The sequence below is a fragment of the Rattus norvegicus genome, chromosome Y (assembly GCF_036323735.1).
Source record: "Rattus norvegicus strain BN/NHsdMcwi chromosome Y, GRCr8, whole genome shotgun sequence".
NCBI lineage: Eukaryota > Metazoa > Chordata > Mammalia > Rodentia > Muridae > Rattus > Rattus norvegicus.
The window spans coordinates 18,170,864-18,178,157 of NC_086040.1; positions in this window are offsets into that span (position 1 = coordinate 18,170,864).

Sequence of the window (7,294 nt, forward strand, 5' to 3'; positions counted from 1 at the left end):
TTAATTGGGTATTTCTATATTTGCATTACAAATTTTATTTTCTTTCCCAGTTTCAGGTCGATAAGAGCCCTAACTGGTCCCCCTACCCTTCTTCTGTAACCTCCCTTAGTGCACATTGATATTCCCTTGAACTGAGAGTTAAACCTAGGTTGGACCAGGACCTTCTCCTTCCATTGGTTCACAACAAGGCCATCCTCTGCTACATGTGCAGTTGGAGCCATAGTTCTGTGGAGGTACAGTCTTTGAATATTGGTCTAGTACCAGAAAGCTCTGGTAAATTGGCCTTGTTGTTCTTACAGGGTTGAAAGCCACTTCAGCTCTTTTACTCCTTTCCCAAAATCTAGCAACAAGAGGTCCGTTTTCAGTTCACTGCTCTGCCACAAGCATTCACTTCTGTATTTGACAGATTCTAGCTGTGTCTCTCAGGAAAGATCTATATCTGGTTGTTGGTAGCATGCACTTCTTAGCTTCTTCATCTTATCTTCTTTTTGTGGCATATATGTATATATATATATATACATTTATATATTTTTTCCATGTGGATGTAATACTTGGAATGGGATTCCTTCAGTTTCTGGTCTAAATTCATATTTTGGTACCCCCTTTTAAAAAGGAGTGAACCATGCACATTTTCGGTGTCCTTCTTGGACTTCCAGTGGTCTGTAGTCTGCATGTTCGGTAATTTGTGCTTTTTAGGCAATATCTATTTTCGGTGATTTCTTAACATGTATGATTTTCTGTGGTTGTGTTACCTCATTTTGTATTATATTTTCTAGTTCAATCCTTTTGTCTATTAATTTCTTGAAATCATTAGTTTTAATACCAGAATAGTACACCATTGTGTAGATGTACTACATTTTCTGTATACATTCCTCTGATGAGTGCCATTAGGCATCCTTCTATCTCCTGGTAATATGAATAAGGCTGCTATGGACATAGTTGAGCATGTGTTTTCAAGAAGAAATATTAAAGAATATAGACATACCTGAACAGATTTTTGTCACAGGATTTTGTTAGTGTTCTCATTCCTTTTAATTTCACTATAGGGTTAAGCAATATTGTTAGTATATCTGTGTCATTCATCACATTAAATCATCCACTAACCTTCAGCATGTTCAAATTGACAACATTCGTATTGAAACCTGTTCCAACTTTTAACTTCATTTCCTTTTCTGCCCTGTTACAATTTCATGCCATTTTTCTAGTATTTACCATGGATTTGTAAATGAACCACTCACAATCACTTGTAAATATTCTTCAGCAACTTTCACTCAATATGAAAGTACAGGTCTTTTACATTTTTGTTTACAATTGTATAAAGCTCTTCCCTGCATGAGGTCTTCTATAAGCTCTGCTTTCTCTTCCAGAAGCGTTCTTTCTATGCTTCCTGTCACATTGACAGATTTCAGTTTTAGGACTGAGTAGAACTAGCACTTTGTAAAAACTTTGTTTTTCTTGTCTAAAGTTTCAAAGGAACATATTGTTGGTAGATAATTTATTGGTGGAAAATAGGTCATTTTATTATATCACAAAAAGAGCAATTATAAAATGGTTGAGGTGTAGCTGAGGCTGCCCTAGAACTCGTGATCCTCCTGTCTGTGCCTTCTTCTCCAAATCTCTCCTGAGAGACACAGCAAGAATACAGCAAATACATAGGCGAATACCAGCAGCAAACCACTGAACTGAGAACGGGACCCCCGTTCAAGGAATCAGAGAAAGGACTGCAAGGGGCTTGAGATCCCATATGAGCAACAATGCCAACCAACAAGAAATTTCAAGGACTCAGCCACTACCCAAAGACTATACATGGACTGACCCTGGACTCTGACCTCATAGGTAGCAATGAATATTCTAGTAAGATCACCAGTGGAAGGGAAAGCCCTTGGTCCTGCTAAGAATGAACCCCCAGTGAACGTGTGTTTTGGGGGGAGGGCAGCAATTGGGGGAGGATGGGGAGGGGAACACCCATAAAGAAAGGGAGGGGAGGGATTCGAGGGATGTTTGCCTGAAAACTGGGAAAGGGAATAAAACTGGAAATATAAATAAGAAACGGTCAAGTTAATTTAAAAAAAAGGGGGGGGGCTATGCTTTTCTACAAATGTATAAAACAGCCCAAGAAAGGTTGAAGGGGAAATTTCATTAAAAGTAATGAGACTATACACTTAAAAAAAAAAAGATACCTACCTATTCACTGTTGCTTCTTTTTGGTTTTTTTTTTTTTTTTTTGGTCTTTTTTTTCAGAGCTGGGGACCGAACCCAGGGCCTTGCGCATCCTAGGCAAGTGGTCTACCACTGAGCTAAATCCCCAACCCCCCACTATTGCTTCTTTAAACACACTTTCTGCCTCTTGAAAATTCTTTGAACTAGAAGACAATCCTAGGTAGAATCAAGGGCTTCTCCTTCCATTGGTGCCCATCAATGACATCCAGTGCCACATATCCATTTAGAGTAATTAGTCTTTCCTAAAGTCTTTGAATATTGGTCTAGTACCAGGAGGTTCTGGTTCATTTGCAATGTTTTTCTTATGGTGTGTTGAAAGCACTTTCAACTCTTGTAATCCTTTCTCAAAGTATACCAACAAGAGATCCGTTTTCAGTTTACTGGTTTGCCACTAGCATTCCCTTCTGTATTTGACATGCTCTAGCTGTGTCTCTCAGTAAATATCTATATCCGGTTCCTGGTAGAATGAACTACTTAGCTTATCTTGTTTTGGTGAAGTTGTTTATGACCTACATACAAGCCTTTCACGCCCCAAGCATGTACCATCCCACTTCTGCATTTGGAGCTCTCTGCCAGTGTTCTCAACCTATCCATCCAACAACCCACAGAAGTCCACACTTGTATGAGGATGCTGTTTGAAAAACAGATGAAGAGCTTTAGCATAGTTGTTCTTCACTGTAGGCATATTAACACAGACGGCAGAGCATATGATGCATTCAGCTCTGTTTGTAGTGTTTAATTGCCCATAAAGTCCCAAACAGTTGTGAGTTGATTCTTTCAGAGTACCAGCAAAGTCAAATAGGAAGTGCAAAATAACAGAACTCTCCTTCCAAGGGCGTTTGTGAAAGAAGTTGTTTGCAAAACACTGTCCTAATAAATTTGTTCCATTCTCACTTTAATATTTTGCTTTGATGTCTTGAAGTGATGCTTAATTATCATTGAAATTCAGGTCCCCTCTATGGTCTCCAGTGAGAAGGATTCATTCCTCAAATGGACGTATCTGCAGATGCCTGAAAAATATAAATATAAAGAATAGATCTTGATAAAGTACTAGGTTAAAGATGCAAAATCCTACTCCAAAGATCCATATAAGAAGTACATTTGACATTGACCTTATATTATGCAGAAATTCTTCACATCATCCCTCTATCATTGGGGTTTAATTAATCTCAGATGAATAGTAGACAACCAAGAGTAGCCTTCAGAATCACTTTGCCCTCTTCACTAATAGTTTTGAGCAAATGGAACACTAAAAGATCACAAAGAAGATACGGTTATAATCAAAAGATACATGTGGGTCAGCTCTAACTCTCATGGTCAAGTTGACTTAGGACACTCTCATTATGGTCATGGATTGCTCTCATAAGACTGCAGAAGGTTGTTCCAACTGCCTCACTTTAAGCTCTAGGAAGACCATGCTACCAGAGCTGATCAGGTTACCTTAGAATGCACTTGAAATCCACATACGCTGTGGGAATTTTGATGTGCTTTAGCTCTATTGTCTGTTTTTTTAATCCTCTACCAAATAGCAAGCTGTCCTTTTTACTTCCTTCTCAACACCTCTAAATCTGCCCTAGCTCAATTGCACAGTTGACATTAGCATAGCTCAGCAGCCCATATATGCTCTCATCTTATTGTGTTTCTAACATCCTGCCTGCTACACCAATGGCCACTCCATACTTGATCTCACATGACTGGTAGCTCTTACTCCATCTGAAGCATTAAATCCTTTCTCCACCCTTGTGTCTACTAGCCTGCCTGCAGGAATACTAGATATCCACACAACTGGTTGTCCAAGAGCATCTTTATTGAACTATATAGACTCAATTTGGAAACAGGACCTTCAGTGTTCGCAGGAAGGTTCCCGATCTAAGTATCAAAACTAGACCATACAAGACTCAATCGATGTCTCTGGTTTTGGGACGGAGATCAAACAGTTAGAATTTCAGAATTGAAATTAAAATAATTATAATATATATGTAGTATTAATTATGCCAGGATAAAATGATCCAAGAAAATGGAAATGGTTAACATTTAAGAAGATAAGGTATATTCCAAAGCCTTTGATTTATTTGGCAGATGATCTGGGTCTGCTTGTGGGTATAAATAAGGACTGGAAACCCTTGGAGCATATTTGGAAGAGTGTGTAGCATCTTTTGTATTTGGGGAAGATGGCTGATCTTGAGGAGATTAAGAAGTTCCTATAGCCACCTGTGATGTTAGTGGAGGTCATATCCATTGTTTTGAACAAATGGAATACAAGGAATACCTTTCCTCAGATGTCGAGAATGCTACAGACACTGGTGTTTCCATATCATGTTCCCCCACTCCAGGTTTACATATGTTTGGATCCATATCCTTCTCCACAGATGGAATATGTCCTAGAACATATTTTGTACATTTGTCACATCAACAAGCCATTTTTAAAATTCTGGCTGTGGTTAGAACTGCTTTTTTAGATGTTTCTTGTCCCACAGTCTCTTTATGAGATAGAGTACTACTCAGAGAAACCTGCTCAGTTTTGGGAAATTCTAGCATCTCTGATGTATATGTGGAAAATTTTGGAGCCACTCCTTTCAGGTCAGAAGGACCGAGAGTACCCTGAGGAGGTAGGGGATGTTTTTTCTTCTCTGCAGATTGTATACATATGGAGTCTGCATGGCTCATTGACTGTGTGTTTTGATAAACATGGCTCTTTTGGGCCTGATGACAAGACAGAAAGGTTCTTTTCTGTGGTAGAGGATATTTGTATAATTTTCTGTTGTATGGGGACATTTGAAGCACTGGGGATATGGTTAGTGTGCTAGAACATAATTTTTATGTGCAGAAGGCACAAGAGTTCCTTGGGTAGACTCAGAATTTTCTACCACATCTTATGTGGGTGTGGAACTCACAAGATCCACTTCTGAAACTGGCAGTTGTCCTTGATCTTATTGTGCACATGCAGAAACTTTTGTCTCTGCTTGGGCTGGTACGTGTGTTATGAGGTTCACTTGGGGATTTGTGACTGCATTTTGTCCCCTTTGGACCATAAGTGATGATTTAAGTCCATGTTTAATAGTGGAGGACTTTGATGGTCCTTTGGTTTAATAGGGAAGTTCTGAAATCCCCTTTGTCAGTAGAATCAGGTTTCAAACTCATTTTTCACGAAGCAGACTTCATAAGGTACTTTGCTGAAGATTGAGGACGTCTTTGACTGTCTTTGTGAGTGGACATAGCTCTCTGCCCTGCTTTGGCAGCTGGCAAAGGTATTAAAGTCTTATGTGGACAGGGGTCAGGACTTAATTCATTTGTGGAATATGAGAAATCACCGAGATTACCTTTAAGAGAAGAAGTTTTGCAGCCATCTTTGTCTGATGGGGCCTGTTATACCTCCCCTTTACCAGAGTTGTCTTCTCCTACACACTTTGGAGGAGAATTGGAAGGACTGGAGAATTGGAAACTCTGTGGGACAGCGAAGTGATCACCCACAAGAGTGGGCAACACTGAGACCTCACAGAAGGAGAGACTGCTACTTCTGCCCACCTGTGCCCACATCCCTAGCCCAAGAGGAAGCAGCATATTGCCTCTGGACATCTGAATATAGGAGCAGTCAAGCTGCAGGAGCCCTGCAGTCCAAACTGCACCTGGATCTGAACTGGTCCTAACAATATTCTACACCCAAATCGCATGTGGGGTGGGGATATCTTAGACAGTCAGAGGGACAGAAATTCCTGAGAATTCTGCTCATATTCCTGACGCAAGAAAAAAAATACCTAGCTCCATCTAGTCCTCCTGTGCACAGAGAGTTAGGAGCAGTAGGGGCAGGACATCTCTGGTTGCAGCTCTCATGGAAAGGTGAAAGTCAGCCCAAGGAGCAAGTTCAGGCCTGAGACAAGAGGTGAATCCAACTTTTCTGTTCGAAGTGAGCTGAATGATGGACTCAGAACATGCAAAGACAGAACTGCTCTGGGACCAGGCACTTCCAGTTTCTAGCTGGCTCCTGAACCTCGCTGATGCCGGCCAAGAGCTCCCTGCCACTAGACGCTGTGGGAGAGAGAGCTGATCACCCACGAGTGTGGGCAATATAGAGCATAAAAGGCACAAAGATGGCCACTTCTGCCCATCATTGCCCACATCTCTGGCCCAAGACAAAACTGCATAATGAGTCTGGACACAGGAATATAGGAGGCGTAAAGCTACAGGAGCATCATGTTCCAGACTGTGCCTGGATCTGAACTGAACTGGTAAAACAGATCCCTGTACCCAAATCCTGAAGGTGGGGGAACTAGACCTTCAGAGAAGCAGACACTCCTGGGCAAACAAAGGAGATTACTCTCTGCCCAGATTCCTGACTCAAGAGGAAAACATCTTGTGCCGTCTGTGCCTCCTGCCCCCACAGAGGGACCTAGGAGAAGTATGGGAATTTCCTTCTGGTTCCTGCCCACAGAGACAGCTGAAAGCGAGTGAACAGTAGTAACTACATGCCTGAGCAGAATGCTGTTTCCATAACTGTGTAAAAGAAAACAGGTAAACATGTCTACAGCAGTCCTGACACATGAGCCTACAGGATGGTCAAGCCACTGTCAGAAAGAGCAACACAAGCTAACTCCAGAGACAACATGATGGCTAGAGGCAAGCACAGGAACACAAGCAACAGAAATCAAGACTACTTGGGCACATCAGAACCCAATTCTCCCATCAAAACAAACACTGTATATCTAAACAGAGAAGAAAAGGAAGATCGAGATTTAAGTTAACATTTTATCATGACGATGGTGGATGGTAAGGTCATGAATAACTCCCTTAAGAAAATACAGGACAACAGAAAATACAGAAGTAAACAAGTAGAATCCCAGAAGAGGGAACACAAAACTACCTTAAAGAACTAATGGAAAAAAGGAAAACAGGAGAAGGAAAGGAACAAAGCCATCCATGAGGTAAAAATGGAAATAGGAACAATAAAGAAAGCAAAGAGAAAGACTACCCCGAAAAAGGAAAACTTAGGAAAGAGAACAGGAGTCACAGATTTGAGAATCACCAACAGGATACATAGATAGAAGACATATTCTAAGGAGCAGAAGATTCCATAGAA